The sequence below is a fragment of the Theropithecus gelada genome, chromosome 4 (genome assembly GCF_003255815.1).
Source record: "Theropithecus gelada isolate Dixy chromosome 4, Tgel_1.0, whole genome shotgun sequence".
NCBI classification, from domain to species: Eukaryota; Metazoa; Chordata; class Mammalia; order Primates; family Cercopithecidae; genus Theropithecus; species Theropithecus gelada.
In genome coordinates, this window is record NC_037671.1 from 162,259,010 (window position 1) to 162,284,647 (window position 25,638).

The following is a 25,638-nucleotide window of genomic DNA, read 5'->3' on the forward strand; positions in this document are numbered from 1 at the left end:
TCAAGGTCATACTGTACAAGCTCTGAACGTAGGTGGCCCTGGTTTGCCCTTTTATCTGGATGATTCATGCCCAGTGGAGAAAATGTCTTGCCAGGTCTTTGTTGAGTGGTGGGCATCTGAAAGGCGGTACTTGATTCATTTGGGCGCCATTTGTTTTAACCTGTAACTTCTTCCCCATTGCTCATTAGCTAACTCTTATGTAATTGAGTCATGCATGTTAAAATGGTAGAGTTGAGTTATGCCAACCAACCCATTGAGAGGAATCCCTCATTAACATGGTTGTGAGGCTTAAGAAGTTAATGTTGCCAAAATGCAAAATGTTTTGTAGACTTGGACACTGCGTAATAGCAATATGAAGATGAACATTTTTCCTGAAGAGCTGTTTGTTTTCTGAGGTTTAAACCCATGTTCCCTTAATACAGAAAGAAGACAGAGACAAAAGGGAAGGGACTACAGACTCCCAGGCAACTTGTCCTGAAACAGAGAAGACACTGACTGCCGTCCTGTGCTGCCAGTACACCCTGGGAGATCGGATCAGGGCCAAAAGGAGACAAAACGGATATATGAGTTTAGTCCTCACCAGTCCCTGAAACATTACCCCTTCTAAAGGAGAGGAGCTCCTAAGTTTACTACAGCCAAAAAACAAAATACACATATGTTCAAGAGGATGACCAAGCCTGAAGTCGAGAATAGATTCAACATACCCATGTTCACTGAAGCATTAGTCACAATAGCCTAAGGATGGATGCAACCCAAGTGTTCATTATTGGGTGGACAGGTAAACAAAATGTGGGATAGACATACAATGGAGTATTTTTCAACATTAAAAAGGAAGGAAATTCTGAGATGCTACAACATAGATGAACCTTGAGGACATTATGTTGAGTGAAATAAACCAGTCACACAAACATTAATACCTTATGATTTCACCTACATGAGGTACCTAAAGCAGTCCAGCTGATAGAATTCAAAAGTAGCAAATTCATAGAAACAAAAAGTAGTATGGTGACGTCACAGGCTGGGAGGAGGAGGGGATGAGAAGTTGTTTAATGGGCATAGAGTTTCAGTTTTACGAGATAAAACACACTGCAGATTGGTTGCATATCAATGTAGATGTACTGAACAGTATTAAACTATACATGTAAAATTGTTAAGATAGTAAATTTTGTTATGTATATTTTAACAACTTAAAAAACTGGTAGACTTAGAGGAAAGGTAGGCATAGCCCCCATTTGAAGAAAATAAAAGAAAGGTATTCATGCATACAACCTCCAAAGAGAAATAGACCAGGTTTGCTAAATGTGAAAGGAAGCAGAACAGGTCTGGCAAAATGCTAGCTTTTCCTGTTGTCAGGTGAGGACACCCTGCTGGTGAAAGCACCAAACCCGGATCCCCTGCTGTCACTGCCCTGCCGTACCACCTACACATCTGCGAAAATGAACATTTAAAATATAATCCCACACATGTTCTGGAGGCAGGAGACTTAATCCTCTAGTTAATCATTGTTTTTGAAAAAGCTTTGGTCAGATAAAACATTTGTGCCCTTTTCTTTCTTCTTCTTTTTTTTTTTTTGGTAAAGATTTTTTTATTTCTACTGGGGAGGGAGGAAGATAAATAGAACCACGTTCCAATTTACTCTCACACTGTATACACACATACCCACACACATACATAAACATACATACACCAAAAATATCCCAAACAAAAAACAAAAACACCAATAATCAAAACCCAAAATACCCTCAAACTACACCAATATTTCATATTTTGAACAAAAAAATATCCTAGGAGGAAGTGCAAAATGCAAAATTAAATGACTGAAAAATGCTGAACAAACAGCATTATTAATATACAAAATAGTTATATTACTGAACTAGTAACAGGTGATGTTCTCCGTGTTTGTAAAACTTTGGAATCACACAGCTGATTTGTTAAATCTAGTCCATGCCAGCTTCCAAAAACCAAAATTTTAGTTAGCTTCATTCTTTGATGCCTCATCAAAATTTTCTACAAGATCTAGAACATCCTCCTCCTCATCATCAATGTCTTCTGGTTTTGGTGCTTTACTGTCCAAGACTTGCCATGGGAACTGTTCAGCTAACTCCCTAAGGATTGTTAAGATGTCAGCACCAAGCTGACTTAATATTCCAGGAAGCATTTCTGTGATTGCTTTGGCTTCTGTATGACCAGTAATTGCAAAGCTGTTAGCAGAAAGGGAAGCTTGGACTTGGGATTGTGGAAATGAATAACTGTCCTATCATCTTTAATCATGTTCACCTCTTCAATACGAGCTATATTATTCAAGGCCAGGTTTTTTTTTTTTTTTTTTTTTTTTTTTTTTTTTTTTTTGTAAGAGAATTCTGAAGCTTTTTGTCATTAGCTATAACTGTTCTATGTACCACCTTCTTTTCGCGAGCTGTACCCTTGCCTGCTATCCGGACCTGAACCTGAAGTTTGGCTAACTTTTCTTGATTCATGCTGTTGGTAAATCTGAAGCAGGAAGGATCCTCCAATACCAGCACATGGCAAGAGCAAGATGGCTGCCTCATCTTTTCTTTTAAACTATGAACAACACATACAATCATTTGAGTGATTTTCTGCAATATTAATTTTTCTATCTATACAAGGTGTCTGGTAAGTTTAGATTAAGTCCCTAGTCCCAGGGGGTTTTTCTTGAATTTAGAGACTATCATAACTTCTAATATGAATGGCTTTGAATTAACACAATGAAACTAACACAATGGTGAGCACACTGGCATTTTGCTTTAAAACTCAATAAACTTTACTTAAATCCAACCAGAATTACATTTATTTTTAACTAAATTCCTGTCATGACTCTATATTTCCAAAAATTTCCTGTAGAACACCATTAACTTTGCTATTTAACTTTTGCACTCATTTTTAGTCCATTCAAAAGTTGGACACGATAATTAATTAGGCTTTTTAGCACATTTTCTGAAAGCATGTAATGAATCATGAAACACAAGGATTAAAATATTTTAAGCTAAAATATTTTTAAAGGCTGTTTTTAAGACTTTGACTTTCATATCAGGCTTGGCAGAAATGTTCTAATGTCACAGCTGACTGTTAGGTTTTAAGAGTCTACCTAATCACGGGTTAATAAATGGAAGGCTAGATCAGTTTTTCTAGGCTCAATTAAAGTCATCTCATCAATACCTACATGTTGAGAGTCCCTGAGGTAGGAGAAGGAAGCAAGTAGGAATGTTGGATAAAATCTAGATATTATAATCAGGAACAAAAATTGTAAAATTCATCACCACAAATAAAGTCAACAAAAAGGCAATAAAATGTTTTCTAGGGATAAGTCATTCACTCGTTCACTCATTCCCCATCTTCACCCACCGAGGGTGTCATGAGTCATGACACTCAATACTCCACCCAGACATCTTTCCCTGTCATGAATGTGGAACAATTTTCCTCTGAGACCATTTTTCCTCCTAGATTGTTTGCCATATTCCGTTTCATATTCCTGCTTTGTACTGTCTTATGTTCCTCTTGTATCATCCATAGGACACGACACAAAAACTTGCAAATAAGATGCTTAAAATATATTTATTGGATTCAGTTTGTGTGTAGAACTGAAATTTTTGACTGTTTGCTGTACTAATAAGACTACATAACCATTGCTAGACTGAAAACACATCTGTGATTATTTTTATTGACAATTACAGTTGTCACTCGGTGTCTGTGGGAAATTGGTTCCAGGACCTCCTATGGATACCAAAATCTACAGATGCTCAAGTCCCTGATAGAAAATGGTGTGGTATTTATGTAAAACCTACAGATGCTCAAGTTCCTGATAGAAAATGGTGTGGTATTTATGTAAAACCTACACACGTCCTCCCATGTACTTTAAGTCATTTCTAGATAACTTATAATACTTTATATAATGTAAATGCTATGTAAAACCTGTTTTTAAAAATTGTATTATCTTCTTTATTTAATTTTTATTTTTTGAAATGTTTTTGATCCAAGGTTGGTTGAATTTGGATATATGAAACCAATTTATAGAGAGGGCTAACAGTACTTAAAAATTTTGTTTCCAGAAAATAAAGTCATGCAAAAACTGTTCACAAATTTAATATTCAGGAAGGTTGGCCAAACCATCTGGATTTCAAAGCAATAACCATTTAGGAAGTGGATTCATTTACAAAAATAAAAGAGAGAGAGAGAGGAAGGTTCCAGCCTAGGGTGTGTCTATGAGCAAAGCAAAGTAAAGCAAAGCAAAGAGAAGCTAAGCTAAGCCTGGATTTGTGAAAACTAAAGGATGCACAGTCTTCTATATTGCTATAGCAAATTTCTGGTCCTAAAGAGAATTGTCAGTTTTACCAGTAATTGTGAGAAAACAGACATTCTTATAAATTACTGCTGGGAGAATAAATGGTACAAACTTTAAGTCAGACAATTTGATTTTATATACCAAAATTACAAGCGCATATCCCCCTCAAATAGTATGTTTGTTTCTAAGAACTTATCCTACAGATATACTCACTCACGTGCAGAACGACATACACAAATCTCCTCATTGCTTTGTTGTTTTGAATAGCAAATGTTGGAAATAGTCTAAATGTTCAGCAGTGGGGGATCAGTTAATATGCATGTATGCTAGAATATCACGCAACTCCTTAAAAAGAAGTGAGGACTGTATTAAATATTGAGCTCCAAGTTTTATTGTTAAGTAAGCAAACAAATAAAATCACCAAGTGCAGAATAGTATGCATTGTATGCTACTATTTGAGTAAAAAGAAAGACAGAGAAGAAGTATCAGAATTTGTTTGATTACGCATAAAATATTTCTGAAAGAAAACACAAGAAATTGGGTGCATTGACTACCTCTGGAGAGGAGAAGCTGAGTGGCTAGTAAACAGATGAAGGAGAGAGACATTTACTCTATTAATTTAAAAAGTAATGTATTGAAGTGGAATCCACATAATGTAGAATTAACCATTTTAAAGTGAACAATTCAGGGGCATTTAGTATGTTCACAGTAGGTGCAACCACCAACTCTATCTAGTTCCAAAACATTTTCATCACACCAAAATAAATCTCCTTACTCATTAATTGGTTTCTAACCATTTGCCTCTCCCCCAGCTTCTGGCCATCACCCATTCTTATTCTGTCTCTATGGATTTATCCGTTCAGGACAATTAATATAAATAAATACTATTATATGTGACCATTTGTATCTGGTTTCTTTCACTTAGCACGTTTTTGAGACTATTTAGGTTTTTTTGTGTGTATTTTTGAAAAGTGAACTATGTTGAAGTATTTCATAGGCAAAAACTGAAAAACTGAAAGTAAAACTTTTCTTGCTGAACACCCCAGGAGCTAAAGTAAAGGAGACCTCCAGCCTATTTCAGAAGTGGACATTCTAAACAGGACTTCTGAAGGATGAGAAGAATACCCTTTCCCTAAGCAACATGTCCTAATCCTTTTCCAGTCTGAGCCTTTCTTATCACCATAACAATACACACTGCGGGAGAAGGGGCAGATTTGGAGAATTCAGTTTTGCCTTGAGTGACTTTTGCCATTAACTTGCAGATATTTGTCATGAGCAACGCACTTTTGTTATTTTATTGTGAATCTCAATAGCTTGTGAAACTGTCTAAGCCAAGGGCCCCTTCTTCCCTTGGTACCAATGCCATTTCTTGGTTCCACCACCTTGCATGTAACATAGTAGATGGGAAAAATAGCGCCATTATATAGATCCCACCTAGCAAACCATGGAGGGCCCAGATAAAGGAATTTCTGTCATAGATAAGGAAATGTGGAAGTCTAGAACAATTCTGAAAAAAGTTGTAACTGAATACCTTTCACTCTAAGCTTTGTCATTTAAGTGGGTATTGCAGAATAATTTCTCAATTCCAATTTCAGACGTTTTAAATATCTGAAACATTGGAATAGGAAAACACTTAGAAGTCAACCAGACTGACCTGTTAGTCACTCATATAGGAACGTGCTCTAATAAGGACAGTTGACCATTGTGCAAATGCTTATATGCTTCTGTGACAAGGAGTTCACAACTCACAAGTTATTGCACTAGTTTGATAGAATGTCAGCCTGGAGTAACCAACTCATGCCACTTTGCCTGGAATTTTCTTGGTTTTAGCATTGGAAGTTTCATGTCCTGCGAAAACCTTCAGTATGGGGCAAACCAGGAAGGCTGGTCCTGTTCCAGCCAAGAGCAATGATGGCAGGGAAGGCATTGTGGAGGAGCAAGGCAGTAAAGGATGGACTGCATTTCCAAAGTCAAGGAGAGATCACAAAAAGGACATTAAACTCTGCATTTCCTCAGCCCACACAGCATGACCGCTGATCAGTGTGTAATTTCTATGTATCATGCATATTTCCATCATATTTTTGGATCTCTAGTTTGGACGATAGTTGTTAGGCAAGAGCGAGCCACTGACATTTGTTAACAGGGTTGTAACTAGATCAAAGATGTCTTTTAGGAATATTTATCTTGCAATGTGTGCAATTATTATGAGAATGCTTAGGGTCGACAAAACCAGTGAGGAGGCTATGGATTGCAGCAGTTCAGCTACGAGAGAGAGACCTGAAATGGGGATGCTGGCTGGGATAAGGCAGATGAAGAGATGCAGGAGAAAAACAAGTAGGAAACGGTTGCTGTTGGACTGAGGACAGGAAAGAGAGGGAAAAATTTCGACCACCTAAGACAGTGCTTCTTGAGACTAAATGCAGATTAGAATCATCTGGGAAAGACTTTGTCTTTAATGCTGATATCTGAGCCCCCTTCCTAAGATCATCATGATTTCACCCATTTGTAGGGACCCAGATAAGGGCAATTTAAAAATGCTCCCCAGGTGATTCTACTGTGGAGGAAGAGTGGCTTTTTTTTTTTTTTTTTTTTTTGNTGTCTTTAATGCTGATATCTGAGCCCCCTTCCTAAGATCATCATGATTTCACCCATTTGTAGGGACCCAGATAAGGGCAATTTAAAAATGCTCCCCAGGTGATTCTACTGTGGAGGAAGAGTGGCTTTTTTTTTTTTTTTTTTTTGAGATGGAGTCTTGCTCTGTCACCAGGCTGGAGTGCAATGGTGTGATCTTGGCTCACCACAACCTCTGCCTCCTGAGTTCAAGAGATTCTCCTGCCTCAGCCTCCTGAGTAGCTGGGATTACAGGTATGAGCCACCACACCCTGCTAATTTTGTATTTTTAGTAGAGACAGGGTTTCTCCATGTTGGTCAGGATGGTCTCGAACTCCTGACCTCAGGTGATCTGCCCGCCTTGTCCTCCCAAAGTGCTGCGATTACAGGCACGAGCCACGGAGCCTGGCCTAAGAGTGGCTGTTTGAAATGTCTAGGGTCTGAGACTCTCCCACCCCTCCTTCAAAATTATCTAGTCATTGAACATTTGAAATGAACCAATCAGTTTATATGCATCGTCACATAGAATTTCTCCTCTTAACCATCCCATAAAGTGTGATTTTATTCTCATCTTACAAGTGATGGAACTGAGGCTTGAAGAGACTCACTGAGTGAGGTTAAGAGCCTGAATCAACCCCCATCACTCTCCCTTTAACCATCAATGTCTGTTTGTTCTGAGAGCCTAAGGCAGTTCACAAAGGAAGGGAAAGTTCACTTTTTCACCTTTCTCAACATCAGAACAAGGGGCAGGACCGAGCTCTTCAACTACCAGAAGACATTTGATACATTTTTCATATTCAAGCTTCGACAAAGAAGCCTCAGACCACACAGCAGAAAACATTAATGACCTTCTATTGAGGTGGGTAAAAAAGATTTTTTCTAGATGATTGCTCTAGTGCATGTGAGATCAGTAACACGAGAGAGATAATAAATATTATAGATTCTAAAAGAACGTTATAATGAAAATTTTAACTCTTTTATAGGCTATTTTTTGGAGAACGAATTTCTCCTTAGTAATATGCAATGGTCCATGAATATTAAATATTCACATTTCTATTTTTGAATTGACAACAAAGTTATTAGAGTTTCATTGCTTCTGCTAAAATGTAGTTTTGTATCCAAAGGTACTTCAAAACACTAGATGAGGCCAAGGCGGGCGGATAACCTGAGGTCAGGAGTTCGAGACCAGCCTGACCAACATGGTGAAACCCCGTATCTACTAAAAAATACAAAAATTACCCGGACGTGGTGGTGGGCGACTATTATCCCAGCTACTCGGGAGTCTGAGGCAGGAGAATTGCTTGAACCTGGGAGGCAGAGGTTGTAGTGAACCAAGATTGTGCCACTGCACTCCAGCCTGGGCAACACAACAAGACTCTATCTCAAATGAAATAAAATAAAATAAAATAAAAGATGGGAACATAATTCAAAAAATATACATCACTGCTAAGTAATTTTCATGAGTCAAGAATCCAAGAAGTCCCAAGTCTTAAATTTCTCTTTGTTGTCCTTTGTAAAATACAGAGAAAATTTCTGAAGGCAATTTCTCTACCCAGATAATAGTACTCCATTTTACTTTCAACATTTTCTGTTAAGCCACATGGTTCTTCAACATTCCAGGTTCTAAGATTCTGCTAATTAGTATTGATGCTTCTGGTAAGAACTAGTGCAAAACTCTGAAATCTGCTCCATTCCCTTGGCAGCTACGTCAGATAATCATCTGTGTATTTCCTTTCCAAAGCAAAGAATTCCAGTTTGGCTTTTCCAACTTTCCTCTTCCTTTTTCTATGACGATTTCCTTTTTGAAAACTTCAGGAACCCTAATTAACCCATGGAGGCATTGCAATATTAATATAAGGCAAATATAAAAAATAAACAACCACCTCAAGAAGACAAAAGCAAACTCCAGTGCCGTCCACTTTGTGTGTACAGAAGAAATTATCCTGCTCCTCCTTATAAATAAGGGGTTTGCAATGTGTCGTTCCTTTTCTGTAGGGAAGGGGGGTACTTATTGATGCTGCATCTGTTTTGTCAGAGCATCAGCTAATGGAGAAAGTTAATTGTGTTGGTTGTAAGGCCACCTGTCACACACATGCCTCATTTCCATACTAATGGTCCAGCAGTGGCAGGCAGTGTGCTCTCTGCAGTAACAGCTACTGCCTCTTTGGAAACGTGGGCCAAATGTGCCCATGCAGCAACTGTAGGCTTCATATGTGAATGCCTCTAGTATTGTGTCGACTGGGGCTTATATTAACCCCCTACTGGCAGCTCCAAACTAGATTTGCAGTAAATGTGGGGATGCTGTAAATGCTGCTCTGTGGTAAGCACCAAGTCCATGGTGAACCTGCTGGGAAAGGCAGCCTTTGGACTTCAGAGTTTTCTCTGAATAATCTTCTGTATAGCCAACCCATCCTACACTAGGAAAGAGAGAGAGAGATGGCTGAAATCCCTGATACCTTCTCCTTTAAGAACACCCTCTGTATATTATTTCACTGTAGTAGTTAGTGTTATTTTTCATAAGCATTTTTACCAACTTCTTTGCCTGTTGGAATCACTATGTATTTTTAGGAGAACCTGCAGGAACCACCCTCATTTATGAGGCGGAGGTCCATTGTAGAGCTCTGAATAATATTTCCAGTTCTGTCTCCTAAATGATCAAAAGCAACCTTAACTCCTGACTATAAAGGATCATACTCCAGCAGTACTTCTTCCAGCGGTACATTTTACAAATTGTTGGAGTCTTAGGCATAGTTGAGGAATCGATGTCCTGCCGGAAGATTTATGAATATTTTAGTGGGAAACTATGAGATGCAATTTGAGAGAGGTGGCTATCCCCTCAATGAGGGAAGCCAATAAAATTGAGAGTTATTTCTTTCCAGCTCTTAACCCTATGGATGTACAAAATTATCAGATTCGGTTTCTCTGGGATCCTTTTGTATATGGCTTTCTGTGACCTTACACAGCCGCCATAAAGGGACTTGGGGCTAAGCGCCAAATGCTCCAGCACTGACTGCTCTTAGAGAGATGGAGAACACATGGGCCAGGCTGCTTACATTTTTTAATGGCCAATTTTTGTTGAATGGATGATTTTTTTAGGCTAGGCGATCTCTATTCTTGTATCAACATAAATTTTAGAATGGATGTCACAGTCATTTGGAAAGGAGGCTCAAAGTCAGGCAGGTAATGTTCTGGTCACCCAGCAAATGGAATGTCCTAAGCTGTGGCATTCTCTCTGGGGTATGTGCAGGTGCACTGCCTTCTGGGAAAGCCCTAAGGGAGGCAAGGAAGCCAGGCATTGGAGGCTACTGAGTTTTATGAGTATCTCTGCCTTTAAGGGCAAAAGCTATAGAAAATCCTGCAGATAAGTTTCCTGATTTCTGTTAGGTCTGGATTTCCCAGCGTGCCATAGAGTTTCTCACAGCAATAAAGAAGAAGAGTGTTTTGGTCACAGGGGAGACCCACCATAGATTGCATAGAAAAGCTTGGTGGCTGTAGCTACTCTAAATTCAGGATCTGCAACCTCAGCCAGGCCATTGATGCTGCCCGAAGGTCTATCTTCGTGTTCTGAATTGACACCTTCCCCCATTCCTCACCATAACGATTTCAAGCTTTTATCACTTTCTTCTAGCACCCTACTCAGAAGACAACTTCATTTTGCATTTCATAGAGGAAATGAGGTGCCAAAGATAAATTCTACAAACCTTTGGCTGCAAGCTACATCAACAAGCTTATCTACATCCACAGCCAGCTTTATGTCAGGTCTTCCATCTTAGTAAAGAGGGTGACTTTTTTCCTTGTCCTTCCCTTCCCTTCCCTTCCCTTCCCTTCCCTTCTTCCCTCCCTTTCCCTTCTTCCCTCCCTTCCCCTTCCCTTCTCACCTCTCTCCTCCCTTCTCTTTCCTCCCTTCCCTCTCTTCTCTCTCTCTTTCTCCTTCTCTCTCTCTCTCTCACACACATATTCATGCATACACATGAGCATACATGAGTGTGCACATAGGATATATCACCTTAAGGGCAGATAATAATATACTTGAGAAAATACAAGTTTGATAAATCATTGTCTCTCAAAAATTGGCAGGAAAGACATATAAGTCTATTAGCAATGCCACACCTGGCATTGTAGGAAAACAGGAGAGGAATATGTGATCAGACGGAAGGTCAAGGAAGACTTCCTGGAGAATGCAAAATTTGGGTTAAGTTCTGGATTTAATGTGGACAGAAAAAGAAGGGAAGACAATTTCAAGCAGATGATATAGCACGAATGAAAGGATTTAACCTTTTGTAGGATCTGCATGCATTTTGATTCTGTGGTAGAAAGGGAAGCCCGCATAGGACAGTAGAGGCTGCCAGGGGTCAGTCATGAAAGGCTTCCTGCAATGAATTGGAAGTTCCAGTCACACACTGGAATTTGACCTTGTAAGCTACATGGCGACCTGGAGGGAAATGAAGTGGTAGCAGTGTGCAGGGTGAGGAGGAAACAAGGCCATATTTGTAGGCTGAGTCCTTGTACCGGTTTCAGATGGCAAGTTTTGAAACAAGTGACTGTGGGAGAAGAGGACAGAAAAAAAGCAATATAAATTTGTGAAATTGTCAGGCCTTGGTGACTGGATGCTGGAGGAAGAAGGTAGAAAGAGCATTAAAGTGACTGCCAAGTTAGTGGCTTGGGCAACTGGGCAGATGGATGGAGGCCTCCAGACTACAAGAGGCGGAACAAATTTTAAAGGAAAGACGCTTACTTCCCTTTGGCCCCTACCGACAATGAAGGACAGGGAAGTGAATCCATTCAGCAAATCAATTGCTATATGAGCAGAGTGACCTGGTCTGGGATGCTGGTGATGGAAGCCATTGTGGATGGGGACACTGAAGGCAAGTGTGTGGCCTGAGGTGCACCGAGGGCTGAGGACAGCTCCGTCCAACACGGGTGGTGAAGGAGTAAGAGGTGAAGAAAGAGACTACAAAGAAAATCGGAAGGAACAGTGAGAACAACCCCAGGAAAGTCTGGAAAGAGGGGTTTCCTGGAAGCAAAGTGGGGAAGAGAATTTTATTTTATTTTATTTGAATTTTTGACTACCAGAAAATTTATTTATTTTAATTTTTTATTTGTATTTTTTTAATTTTTCCATAGGTTATTGAGGTAGAGGTGGTGTTTGGTTACATGAGTAAGTTCTTTAGTGGTGATTTGTGAGATTTTGGTGCGCTGATTACCCGGGCAGTATACACTGCACCCTATTTGTAGTCTTTTATCCCATGACCCCATTTCACCCTTCCCCACAAGTCCCCATAGTCCATTGTATCATTCTTATGCCTTTGCATCCTTATAGCTTAGCTCCCACATATCAGTGTTACTTCACTTGGAATAATAGCCTCTAATCTCATCCAGGTCACTGCAAATACAATTAATTCATTCCTTTTTATGACTGAGTAGTATTCCATCATGTATATATATTTATATATAAATATATATATTTCTTTATATATATATATACTTCTTTATCCACTCATGATTGATGGGTATTTGGGTTGGTTCCACATTTTTGCAATTGCGAATTGTGCTGCTATAAACATGCGTATGCAAGTTTCTTTTTCATATAATGACTTCTTTTTCTGTGGGTAGATACCCAGTAGTGGGGTTGCTGAATCAAATGATAGTTCAACTTTTAGCTCTTTAAGGAATCTCCATACTATTTTCCACAGTGGCTGTACTAGTTTACATTCCCTCCAGCGGTGTAGAAGTCTTCCCTGATCACCGCATCCACGCCAACATCTGTTTTTTGATTTTTTGATTATGGCCATTCTTGCAGGAATAAGATGGTATTGCATCGTGGTTTTGATTGGTATTTCCCTGATCATTAGCGATGTTGAGTGATTTTTCATGTTTGTTGGCCATTTGCATATCTTCTTTTGAGAATTGTCTATTCATGTCCTTAGCCCATTTTTTCATGAGTCTTATTTGTTTTATATTGCTGATTTGTTTGAGTTTGTTGTAGATTCTGGGTATTAGTCCTTTGTCAGATGTATAGATTGTGAAGATTTTCTCCCACTCTTTGGGTTGTCCGTTTAATCTGCTGACTGTTCCTTTGAGGTGCAAAAGCTCTTTAGTTTAATTAAGTCCCAGCTATTTATCTTTGTTTTTGTTGTATTTGCTTTTGGGTTCTTGGTCATGAAATTCATGCCTAAGCCAATGACTAGAAGGGTTTTTCCCATGTTATCTTCTAGAATTTTTACAGTTTCAGGTCTTAGATGTTAGTCCTTAATTGTTCTTGAGTTGATTTTCATATAAGGTGAGAGATGAGGATCCACTTTCATTCTCCTACATGTGGCTTGCCAATTATCCCAGCACTGTTTGTTGAAAAGGGTGTCATTTCACCACTTTATGTTTTTGTTTGCTTTGTCAAAGATCAGTTGGTTGTAAGTATTTGAGTTTACTTCTGGGTTCTCTCTCTTCTTCTTTTTTTTTTTTTTGAGACGGAGTCTTGCTCTGTCATCCAGGCTGGAGTGCAGTGGCGCAATCTGAGCTCACTGCAACCTCCACCTCCTGGGTTCAAGTGGTTCTCCTACCTCAGCCTCCCAAGTAGCTGGAATTACAGGCACGTGCCACAATGACTGGCTAATTTTTGTATTTTTAGTAGAGACAGGCTTTTGCCATATTGGCCAGGCAGGTCTCGAACCCCTGACCTCAGGTGATCTCTCTGCCTCGGCCTCCCATGGTGCTGGGATTACAGGCATGAGCCGTTGTTCCTGGCCCTAAGTTCTCTATTCTGTTCCATTGGTCTATGTGCCTATTGTTATACCAGTACCATGCTCTTTTGGTGACTATGGCCCTATAGTACAGTTTAAAATCAGGTAGTGTGATGCCTCCAGATTTGTTCTTTTTGGTTACTCTTGCTTTGGCTATGTGGGCTCTTATTTGTTTCCATATGAATTTTAGAATTGTTTTTTCTAATTCTTTGAAGAATGATGATGGTATTTTGATGGGGATTACATTGAATCTGTAGATTGCTTTTGGCAGTATGGACATTTTCACACTATTGAGTCTACCCATGAGCATGGGATGTGTTTCCATTTGTTTATGTCGTCTGTGATTTCTTTTAGCAGTGTTTTGTAGTTTTCCTTGTAGAGGGCTTTCAATTCCTTGGTTAGGTATATTTCTAAGTACTTTATTTTTTTGCAGCTATTGTAAAAGGGGTTGAGTTCTTGATTTGATTCGCTGCTTGGTTGCTGTTGGTGTAGAGTAGGAGAGTTACTGATTTGTGTACATTAATCTTGTATCCAGAAACTTTTCTGATTCTTTTATCAGTTCTAGGAGCTTTTTAGAGGAGCTTTTAGGGTTTTCGAGATAAACGATTATATCATCAGCAAAAATTGATAGTTTGACTTCTTTACGGATTTCAGTGCCCTTTACTTCTTTCTCTTTTCTGACAGCTCTGGCTAGGACTTCCAGTACTATGTTGAAGAGGAGTGGTGAGAGTGGGCATCCTTGTCTTGTTCCAGCTCTCAGAGGGAATGCTTTCAACTTTTCCCCATTCAGTATTATGTTGGCTGTGGGTTTGTCCTAGATGGCTTTTATTACATTGAGGTATGTCCTTATATGCTGATTTTTCTGAGAGTTTTAATCATAAAGGGATGCTGGATTTTGTCAAATGCTTTTTCTGCATCTATTGAGATGATCATATGATTTTTATTTTTAATTATGTTCATGTGGTATATCACATTTATTGACTTGCATATGTTAAGCTATCCCTGCATCCCGGATATGAAACACACTTGATCATGGTGGATTATCTTTTTGATATGTCACTGGATTTGGTTAGCTAGTATTTTGTTAAGGATTTTAGCATCTATGCTCATCAGGGATATCAGTCTGTAGTTTTCTTTTTTGGTTATGTCCTTTCCTGGTTTTGGTGTTAGGGTGATACTGGCTTCATAGAATGAATTAGGGAGCATTCCCTCTTTCTCTGTCTTGTGAAATAGTGTCAATAGGATTGGTACCAATTCTTCTTTGAATGTCTGCTAGAATTCTGCTGTGACTCCTTCTGGTCCTGGACTCCTTTCTTGTTGGTAATTTTTAAATTACCATTTCAATCTCGTTGCTTGTTATTGGTCTGTTTATGGTATCTAATTCTTCCTGATTTAAGCTATTTTTCCAGGAATTTATCCACCTCTTCTAGGTTTTCAAGTTTATGTGCATGAAGGTGTGTCATAGTAGCCTTGAATGATCTTGTGTATTTCTGTGATGTCAGTTATAATATCTCCCATTTCATTTCCTACTGAGGTTATTTGGATTTTCTCTTTTTTCCTTGGTTAGTCTTACTAACGGTCTATCAATTTTATTTATCTTTTCAAAGAACCAGGTTTTTGTTTCATTTATGTTTTGTGTTTTATTTGTTTGTTTGTTTCAATTCCATTTAGTTCTGCTCTGATCTTGGTTATTTCCTTACTTCTGCTGGGTTTGGGTTTGGTTTGTTCTTGTTTCTCTAGTTCTTTGAGGTGTGACCTTAGAATGTCAGTTTGTGCTCTTTCAATCTTTTTGATGTAGGCGTTTAGGGCTATGAACATTCCTCTTAGCACCACCTCTGCTGTATCCCAGAGGTTTTGATAAGTTGTGTCACTATTGTTGTTCAGTTCGAATAATTTTTTAATTTCCATCTTGATTTCGTTTTTAACCCAATAATCATTCAGGAGCAGGTTATTTAATTTCCATGTATTTGCATGGTTTTGAAGGTTCCTTTTGGAGTTGATTTCCAGTTTTTTGTTTTGTTTTATTTTGTTTTGTTTTGAGATGGAGTTTTTCTCTTGTTGCCCAGTCTGGAGTGCAATGGCACAATGTCAGCTCACTGCAACCTCCACCTCCCTGGTTCAAGCGATTCTCCTGCCTCAGCCTCCTGAGTAGCTGAGATTACAAGCATGTGCCACCACAGCTGGCTGAATTTTGTATTTTTAGTAGAGATGGGGTTTCACCGTTTTGGCCAGGTTAGTCTCAAACTCCTGACCTCAGGTAATCCAACCACCTCGACCTCTCAAAGTGCTGGGATTACAGACGTGAACCACCACGCCCAGCCAATTTCCAGTTTTATTCCACTGTGGTCTGAGAGAGTGCTTGATATAATTTCAATTTCTCAAAATTTATTGAGGCTCATTTTGTGGCCTATTGTATGGTCTATCTTGGAGAACGTTCCATGCACTGTTGAATAGAATGTGTATTCTATGGTTGTATGGATGGAATGTTCCGTATATATCTGTTAAGTCCATTTGCTCCAAAGGTATAGTTTAAATCCATTGTTTCTTTGTTGACTCTCTGTCTTGATGATTTGTTTAATGCTGTTAGTGGAGTATTGAAGTCCCCCACTATTATTGTGTTACTGTCTATCTCATTTCTTAGGTTCATTAGCAATTGTTTTATAAATCTGAAGGCTCCAGTGTTAGGTGCATATATGTTTAGAATTGTGGTATTTTCCTATTGGACAAGGCCGTTTACTATTGTATAAAGTCCATCTTTGTCTTTTTTCACTGCTGTTGCTTTAAAGTTTGTTTTGTTTGATATAAGAATAGCTACCCCTGCTTGCCTTAAGTGTCCATTTGCATGGAGTACCTTTTTTTTCCACCCCTTTATGTGAGTCCTTATGTATTAGGTGTGTCTCTTGAAGGCAGGAGGTAGTTGGTTGGTGAACTCTTATCCATTCTTCAATTCTATATCTTTTAAGTGGAGCATTTAGACCATTTACATTCAATGTTAGTATTGAGATGTGAGGTACCATTCCGCTCATCGTGCTATTTGTTGCCTGTATGCCTTGGTTTTTTGTTCTTGCTTTTAAATTGTATTTTTGTTTTATAGGTCCTGTGAGATTTATGCTCTAAAGGGGATCTATTTTAATGTGTTTCCACAATTTATTTCAAGATTTAGAGCTCCTTTTAGCATTTCCTATAGTGGTAGCTTGCTAATGGTGATTTCTCTCAGCATTTGTTTGTCTGAAAAAGACTGTATCTTTTCTTCATACATGATGCTTAGTTTCACTGGATACAAAATTCTTGGCTGATAATTGTCTTTTTGAGGAGGCTGAAGATAGGACCCCAATCCCTTCTAGATTGTAGGGTTTCTGCTGAGAAATTTGTTGTTAATCTGATAGTTTTCCTTTACAGGTTACTTGGTGCTTTTGTCTTACAGCTCTTAAGATTCTTTCCTTCATCTTAACTTTAGATAACCTGATGGCAATGTGCCTAAGTGATGATCTTTTTACAATGAATTTTCCAGGCATTCTTTGTGCTTCTTGTATTTGGAAGTTTAGGTCTTTAGCAAGACCAGGGAAATTTTTTTCAATTATCCTCCCAAAGATGTTTTCCAAGCTTTTGAACTTCTCTTCTTCCTCAGGAACACCAATTATTCTTAGGTTTGGTCATTTAACATAATCTCAGACTTCTTGGAGGCTTTATTCATATTGTCTTATTCTTTTTGTTTGTCTTTGTTAGATTGGGTTAATTAGAAGATCTTGTCTTTGAGCTCTGAGTTTCTTTCTTCCGCTTGTTCAATTCTATTCCTGAGACTTCCCAGAGCATTTTGCATTTCTGTAAGTGTGTCCAATGTTTCCTGAAGTTTTGATTGTTTTCTCTTTATGCTATCTATTTCCTTGAATATTTCTCTCTTCACTTCTTGTGTTATTTTTTGGATTTGCTTGCATTGGGCTTCGCCTTTCTCTGTTGCCTCCCTGATTAGCTTAATAACTAGCCTCCTAAATTCTTTTTCAGGTAAATCGGGGATTACTTTTTGGTTTGGATCCATTGCTGGTGAAGTAGTGTGATTTTGGAGGGTGTTAAAGAGTCTTGTTTTGTCATATTACCAGAGTTGGTTTTCTGGTTCCTTTTCATTTGGGTAGGCTCTGTCAGAGGGAAGGTCTAGGGCTGAAGGCTGTAGTTCAGGTTCTTGTGTCCCACAGGGTGTTCCCTTGATATAGTACTCTCCTCCTCTTCCTATGGGTGTGGTTTCCTGAGAGCCAAGCTGTAGAGATTGTTATCTCTCTTCTGGGTCTAGCCACCTAGCAAGTCTATCAGGCTCCAGGCTGGTACTGGTGTTTGTCTGCACAGAGTCCTGTGATGTAAAATGTCTATGGGCCTCTCAGCCATTGATACCAGCACATATTCCAGTGGAGGTGGCAGGAGGTGAAATGGACTCTGTGAGGGTTCTTAGTTTTGGGGATTTAATGCCCTGGTTGACCTCCTGCCAGGAGGTGGCGCTTTTCAGAGAGCATCAGCTGTGGTAGTATGGGGAGGAACCGGCAGTGGGTGGGGCCCTAAAACTCCCAAGAGTATATGCCCTTTGTCTTCAGCTACCAGGGTGGGTAGGGAAGGAGCATCAGGTGGTGGCAGGGTAGGCACATCTGAACTTAGATTCTCTTTGGGCAGGTCTTGCTGTTGTTGCTGTGGGGAATGGGGGTGAGGTTCCCAGGTCAGTGGAGTTGTGTACCTAGGAGGATTATGGCTGCCTCTGCTCAATAGCGCAGATTGTCAGGGAAGTGGGGGAAAGCCAGCAGTCATAGGCCTCACCCAGCTCCCATGCAATCCAAAGGGCTGATCTCACTCCCACTGTGCCCTACCTAACAGCACAGAGTGTGTCCAGGCAGTGGGCAATCAGGGCTGAGATCTTGCCCTATACTACCCACCTCCCAGCTGCAAAAGAAAAGGGCTTTAGTTCTTCCCCCACCTGTGGAGTCTGCAGGCAGGATTCGCACCCTCCTCCCTGAGTTCTGGCCAGGAGGCTCCTCCATGGGTTCAAATTGTTACAAAGCTCAGCTGGAGACTTCCTTCTCCCTGTGGTGTTTCTTCCCACCACTGGCTGCCCTCCTGAAGAATCCCTGTGAGGCCAGGCAGGAATGGCCTGCCTCGGGACCCAGCGGGCTCCCAGGGCCTTTCCCCTTGCTTCCTCTACCCCTGTATTTCACGAGGCTCTCTAAAGTGACTCAACTTCAGATAAGGTCAGAGTCTTCTCCCGCAAACTAAACCTTCATTTTCCCCAGTGGGGGTGTGTGTTCCGCGCAGGGCGGTGATGGGGAGGAGCTCGAACTCCCTTTCCCACTTCTGCAATTTGAGCACTCATAGTATTTGGGGTGTCTCCTGGGTCCTGCAGGAGCAGTCCACTTCCTTCAGAGGGTCTGTGGGTCCTCTTGGGATTCCTAACTGATTCCTGCAGTCTTTCTGAAGCTAAAATTCGTGATGCGAGCCTCTGCATGCTGCTCTGTTCCAGGGAAGATAATTTTAAGAGGCGGATACTAGCCAGCCGTGTCACATGTCATAGTCCAAGTGAAATTTTTATTTCTTTATTTCTGCTTCTTAATTTTACTTTGTCATGTAGTCTCTTTTTCTTGTTTCTTGAGAGTTAAAAAAAATCTCTCTCAGATTATTAATGCTCTTTTTAAGTAAAATCAACAGTCTTCTTCCCTCCCTCAATAAATACCTTTAATTAATATTCACTAGTTCTAGATAAAATGGTGACACCTTTGATTAATATTAACACTTTTAGATAAAATGATGATGTTGTTAATAGAATACTCAGTAAATATTTTAGTGAGTTTTTTGAACTAGCTGTGATCATGTGCAAGTATCACACTGAGCTTATCTCCTTCAACAAATATTTTTTAAAACAAAATATCAGAAAACCAATAAAGATAAGTGCAAAATGACACATACAAGAGTACTTTGTGCAGCACCGTTAAAGAAAAAGATTAGAAACAACCTGAACGTGCAACAATAGGGAACTCGTTACACAGACACTGTCTATTCATTCGCATACTGTGCCCAGTCTGCGTGGAACTATCCACATTGTTCTGGAAAGCTCGGCAAGATACTTTATTAAATGAATAAAGTGAGATAGGAAATAGTATATATAGTATACCATCATGTATGTTTTAAAAAGAATATATATTCATGCATGTATGTTTTCTAAATTCATAGACTGTCTCTGGAAGGATAAACAACAAAATGTAACAGTGTTTTCCTTTAGAGAAGGGAACCGGATATCTGGGCCAGTTTGGTGGGAAGATTTGATTTCTCACTCTATATCATTTTTTACCTTTTGCATTTTCCCAATATGCATGTATAATCTGTTCCAAAAATTGAGTGCAAATTTAAGAAAGAGTGGCAGCAGTATTGTTGCTGGGCAGGAGGAGATAACTAGTATACACATGAAAAGCTTATCATGGGGCCAAACCTGAACTAACCACTAAATATGTGTTATTACTGAAGGTTCTTTCCTACAACAGTACCGTGATGGGGAGTGAGTAATTATCTCAAGGACTCACAGCTAACATGAAGTGGAGACAATGGTGTGCAGGTAAATTTTTGTCAACCAGGGTGCAGTGGCTCACACCTGTAATCCCAGCACTTTTGGATGCCGAGGCGGGCAGATCACTTGAGGTCAGATGTTTGAGAGAAACCTGGCCAACATGGTGAAACCCCATCTTTACAAAAACACAAAAATTAGCTGGGCATAGGGGCACACGCCTGTAGTCCCAACTGCTCAGGAGGCTGAGACAGGAGAATCTCTTGAACGCGAGAGGCAGAGGTTGCAGTGAGCCAAGATCGCACCATTGCACTCCAGTTTGGGCAAAACAGTGAATGAGACTTCGTCTTAAAAAAAAAAAAAAAAAGAAAAGAAAAAGAAAAAAAAATTCTAACAATCAGAACCAAGTGTACATCGTGTATATCTGAGATGAATGTTGGTTGATATTTTTGTTTGTGACAATAAGTCAGACAGAAATGAAACATTGTAGACACTTGTTGGAATGTCAAGGTTTCCATCAGTGCCATGAGCCAACTCTCTGCTGAATTGTATGAGAGTTTTTGAATACAGAAAAAATATTTTCTCAATTGATGTCTGCTATTCACAGTAACAGTGGTTAGACATGATATACTTTTGTGTTTAACATGCATTATTAACATTCTTTTCACCACTTTTTAAAGTTTAGCCTATCAATAAATAAAACAACAAATTAAGCCCCAATTTATAGTATGTGCCTATTTCTGTAGTTTAAATGCTTCCACTGTGGCAAGTTTTGATCTGCCAGCTCAGTAAGGAAGAGATGCACAATCCCACACCATGATATAGCATTTCTACCCCATAAGTACAACAGACAAATCACCTCAAGAGCACAGACGATAGTGATAGAATTGGGAATGTTGACTTTTGAATTTATATTATCTTTTTAAATATCACTTATTTGTAGCTTTATAGAATTTATTTAATGAAGTCCAAGCTTAACAACCAGCATACAAAATTCCTGAAAATTTAACAAGTGCCTCTCACAAGTTAGTACAAACCAGGTCTACTGGGTGGAGACAGTACTGGACCCAACTCTTTCTGATGTCATAGCAAGTGCTTTCAGTCCCTCTGCCACATTCTTTCATTCACTAAACAACCATCATGCTCAGTCATGTGCAAGGCATGACATCTCCGATGCTGAAGCCTACACTATCTCCACTTCTCCTTCAGTTTTGCCCAGTCATTACCTAAGGAGTATGAGGAAAGTGCATCCTCCTTTTCACAGAATTAGAAAATCCTATTCTAAAATTCATGTGGACTCAAAAAAGGGTCCAAATAGCCAAGGCAATCATAAGCAAAAACAATAACAGCAACAAAAACCCCACAAAAACAAAGGGGGAGGCATCATATTACCCAACTCCAAACTATACTATAAGCCTACAGTAACCAGAACAGCATGGTTCTGGTACAAACCAGACATGTAGACCAATGGAACAGAATACAGCACCTAGAAATAAAGCCGCACATTGATCTTCGACAAAGTCAACAAAAATAAACAATGGGGAAAAAACTCCCTATTCAATAAATGATGCTGGGATAGCTAGCTAGCTATGTGCAGAAGAATGAAATGGGATATTTTAACATACACAAAAACTAACTGAAGATCAATTAAAGATTTAAATGTGCTAAGCATGGTGGTTCACGCCTGTAATCCCAGCACTTTGGGAGGCCAAGGTGGGTGGATCACCTGAGGTCAGGAGTTTGAGACCAGCCTGGCCAACATGGTGAAAATCCGTCTCTACTAAAATAAAATAATATAAAATAAAATAAAAATAAAATAAATAAAATAAAAGACTTAAATGTAAGGCCTCAAACTATAAGACTCCTATGGGAAAACCTAGGAAACTCCATTCTGGACATCAGCCTTGGGGAAGAATTTGTGACTAAGTCTTCAAAAGCAATTGCAACAAAAACATAAATTGACAAGTAGGACCTAATTAAACTAAAGAGTTGCTGCACAGCAAAAGAAACTATCAAGAGAGTAAACAGCTACAGAATGGGAGAAAATATTAGCAAACTATGCATCCAACAAAGGTCTAATATTCAGAATCTGTAAGAAACTTAAACAATTGAAGAAGCAAAAACCACATAATCCCATTACAAATGAGCAAAAGAAACGAACAGACATTTCTCAAAAGAAGGCATATTAGTAGCCAACAAGCATAAAAAAAGATCAACATCACTTATCATCAGAGAAATGCCTATCAAAATCACAATGAGATACCATCTCACACCAGTCAGAATGGCTATTACTAAAAAGTCAAGAAACGACTGGTGCTGAAGAGGCTATGGAGAAAAGGGAACACTTAACACAGTGTTGGTGGGAATGTAAATTAGTTTGGCCACTGTGGAAAGCAGTGAGGAGATTTCTCAAATAACTTAAAATGGAACTACCATTTCACCCAGCAATCTTATTACTGGATATACTTCCCAAAGAAAATAAATCATTCTACCAAAAAGACACATGCACTCACATGTTTATCACAGCGCTATTCACAATGACAAACACATGGAATCAACCCAGGTGCCCATCAACAGTGAATTGCATAAAGAAAACGTAGTGAATATATATACCATGGAATACTACAAAGCCATAAAAAGTAATGAAATCTTGTCCTTTTACAGCAACACGGATGCAGCTGGAGGCCATTATCCTAGGCGAATTAAGGCAGGATCAGAAAACCAAATACATGTTCTCACTTCTAAGTAGGAGCTAAACATTGGGTACTCATGGACATAAAGATGGCAATAATAGACACTGGGACTTAATAGAGTGAGGAGGGAAGGGGAAAGGGGTTGAAAAACTAACTGCTGAGTGATATGCTCACTATCTGGGTGACAGGATCATTCATATTCCAAACCTCAGCATCATGCAATATATCCATGTGATAAACCTACACATGTAACCCCTTAATCTAAAACAAAAGTTGACATTAAAAAAAATTTTTAATTTGTTTTGAGACAGAGTTTCACTCTTGTTGCCCAGGCTGGAGTGCAATGGTGAGATCTCAAGTCACCACAACCTCCGCCTCCCAAGTTCAAGCAATTCTTCTGCCTCAGCCTTCCAAGTAGCTGGGATTACAGGTGCCCACCACCACGCCCGGCTAATTTTTTGTATTTTTAGTAGAGATCAGGTTTCACCGTGTTAGCCAGGATGGTCTCGATCTCCTGACCTCATGATCTGCCCTCCTCGGCCTCCCAAAGTGCTGGGATTACAGGCGTGAGCCACTGCACCCAGCCAAAGTTGAATTTTTTTTAAAAAAAGAGTGCATTTGTCCAAATCTCATCTGAGGAGGAATTATATGATTATTGGGGACATCACCATACAGTCTATCTGGAATAAGGGTTTCTTCATTACCATTAGGTAATTGGATTTTGTCTTTGAAAATCTTTATAATTAGTTCTCTGTTTAATTTTGCTGGTGAAATTCACATCTATTAATTGCTACTCAATTTGTAACTCATGAATTTTCTATGAGTAGACAGAATGTGTGGGAGATGTTGCTCTTTTTTTCCTAGGTACTATTCCCATCCACTCATTGTATTTCACCCATTTTGTATCAGCATGTGATTCACCAGATCTACATTCATTTATTTAAATTTTTAATTTAATTTTATTTTCCTTTAAGTTCTGAGATACATGTGCAGGACATGCAGATTTGTTACATAGGTAAACGTATGCAACCGTGGTTTGCTGCACCTATCAAACCATCACCTAGGTATTAAGCCCCACATGCATTAGCTATTTATCTTGATGCTCTCCCTTCCCCCAGCACCCCGCACAGGCCCCGGTGTATGTTGTTCCCCGCCCTGAGTCCGTGTGTTCTCATTGTTCAGCTCCCACTTACAAGTGAGAACATGTGGTATTTGGTTTTCTGTTCCCGTGTTAGATTGCTGAGGATGGTGGCCTCCAGCTCCATCCATGTCCCTGCAAAGGACATGATCTCATTCCTTTTTATGGCTGCATAGTATTCCATGGTGTATATGTACCATATTTTCTTTATCCAGGCTATCATTGATGGGCATTTGGGTTGATTCCATGTCTTTTCTATTGTGAATAGTACTGTGATGAACATACACATGCGTGTATCTTTATAATAGAATGGTTTATATTCCTTTGGGTATATACCCAATAATGGATTGCTGGATCAAATGGTATTTCTGGTTCTATAGATCTTCCATAGTGGCTGAACTAATTTACATTCCCACCAACAGTGTAAAGCATTCCTATTTCTCTGCAGCCTCACCAGCATCTGTTGTTTCTTGACTTTTTAATAATCACCATTCTGACTGGCGTGAGATGGTATCTCACTGTGCTTTTGATTTGCATTTCTCTAATGATCAGTGATGTTGAGATTTTTTCATATGTTTCATATGTTTGTTGACTGCATAAATGTCTTCTTTTGAGAAGTGTCTGTCCATGTCCTTTGCCCACTTTTTAATTATGTTGTTTTTTTCTTGTAAATTTATTTAAGTTCCTTGTAGATTCTGGGTATTAGATCTCTGTTAAATGGATAGATTGCACAAACTTTTTCCCATTCTGTAGGTTGTCTGTTCACTCTGATGATAGTTTCCCTTGCTGTGTAGAAGCTCTTTAGTTTAATTACATCCCATTTGTCAGTTTTTGCTTTTGTTGCAATTGCTCTTGACGTTTTCATCATGAAATCTTTGCCCGTGCCTATGTCCTGAATGGTGTTGCCTAGATTTTCTTCATTCATTTATTTGGCAAATATTTGTGGAGTGCCCACTGTGTGCTGACTCTGTGCTAGGTGTTAAAGAAAATCATGTAAAGGTTGTCAGATTTAGCATATAAAAGCACTGCACAGGACATAATTATACTAAAAAGGTATTCGTTGTTTCTTTGAAATTCAAATCGATCTGGGCATCTGCTTCTTATCTGGCATCTCTAAATCACGGTCTTTGTCTTCCCATGGTTTTCACTGAGTCGATAAAGGACACAATCAAGAATCCTTCAGGTGATCGCAACACACTGGTGAGAGCCATCAGTGAGTCCAAGGTGCAGAAATGTAACCCAGAAAAGTGGCTAAGCTGAGATGTACAGGTGAGCAGGAGTTAACCAAGCAAATATTCTACCTGTGAAAGGTTTCAGGCAAAAGGATCAGCCTTTAGGAAGGTTCTGAGGTAGAAAATGGTTTGGCAATTTTGTTAGATTGCTGCAAAATTGAACAATTTACATAAGGGGTGAGGAGAAGGTACCTCAGGAGACTCGGCCGCATACAAGTCCCTGATTCCTTCTGTTTCTGCCCTATTCTCCCAGCGCTTTCCTTCTTTTACTTAAGCCAGCCTGAGTGCCTTTTAATGATTTATGAGTAGAAACAATCCTAATCGATAAGTTACCACTTAGTAAATAACACAGTGAGCATAAGTGGTGGAGGTTCTGCTCTTTTGGAGAGAGGAGTGGTT

The 25,638-nt window shown here is 39.3% G+C and overlaps 1 pseudogene; it reads right to left on the reverse strand.

Moving 5' to 3' along the window:
• Positions 1 to 1,969: 1,969 nt before the first annotated feature.
• LOC112623609 lies at positions 1,970 to 2,477 on the reverse strand (annotated as a pseudogene).
• Positions 2,478 to 25,638: the final 23,161 nt, after the last annotated feature.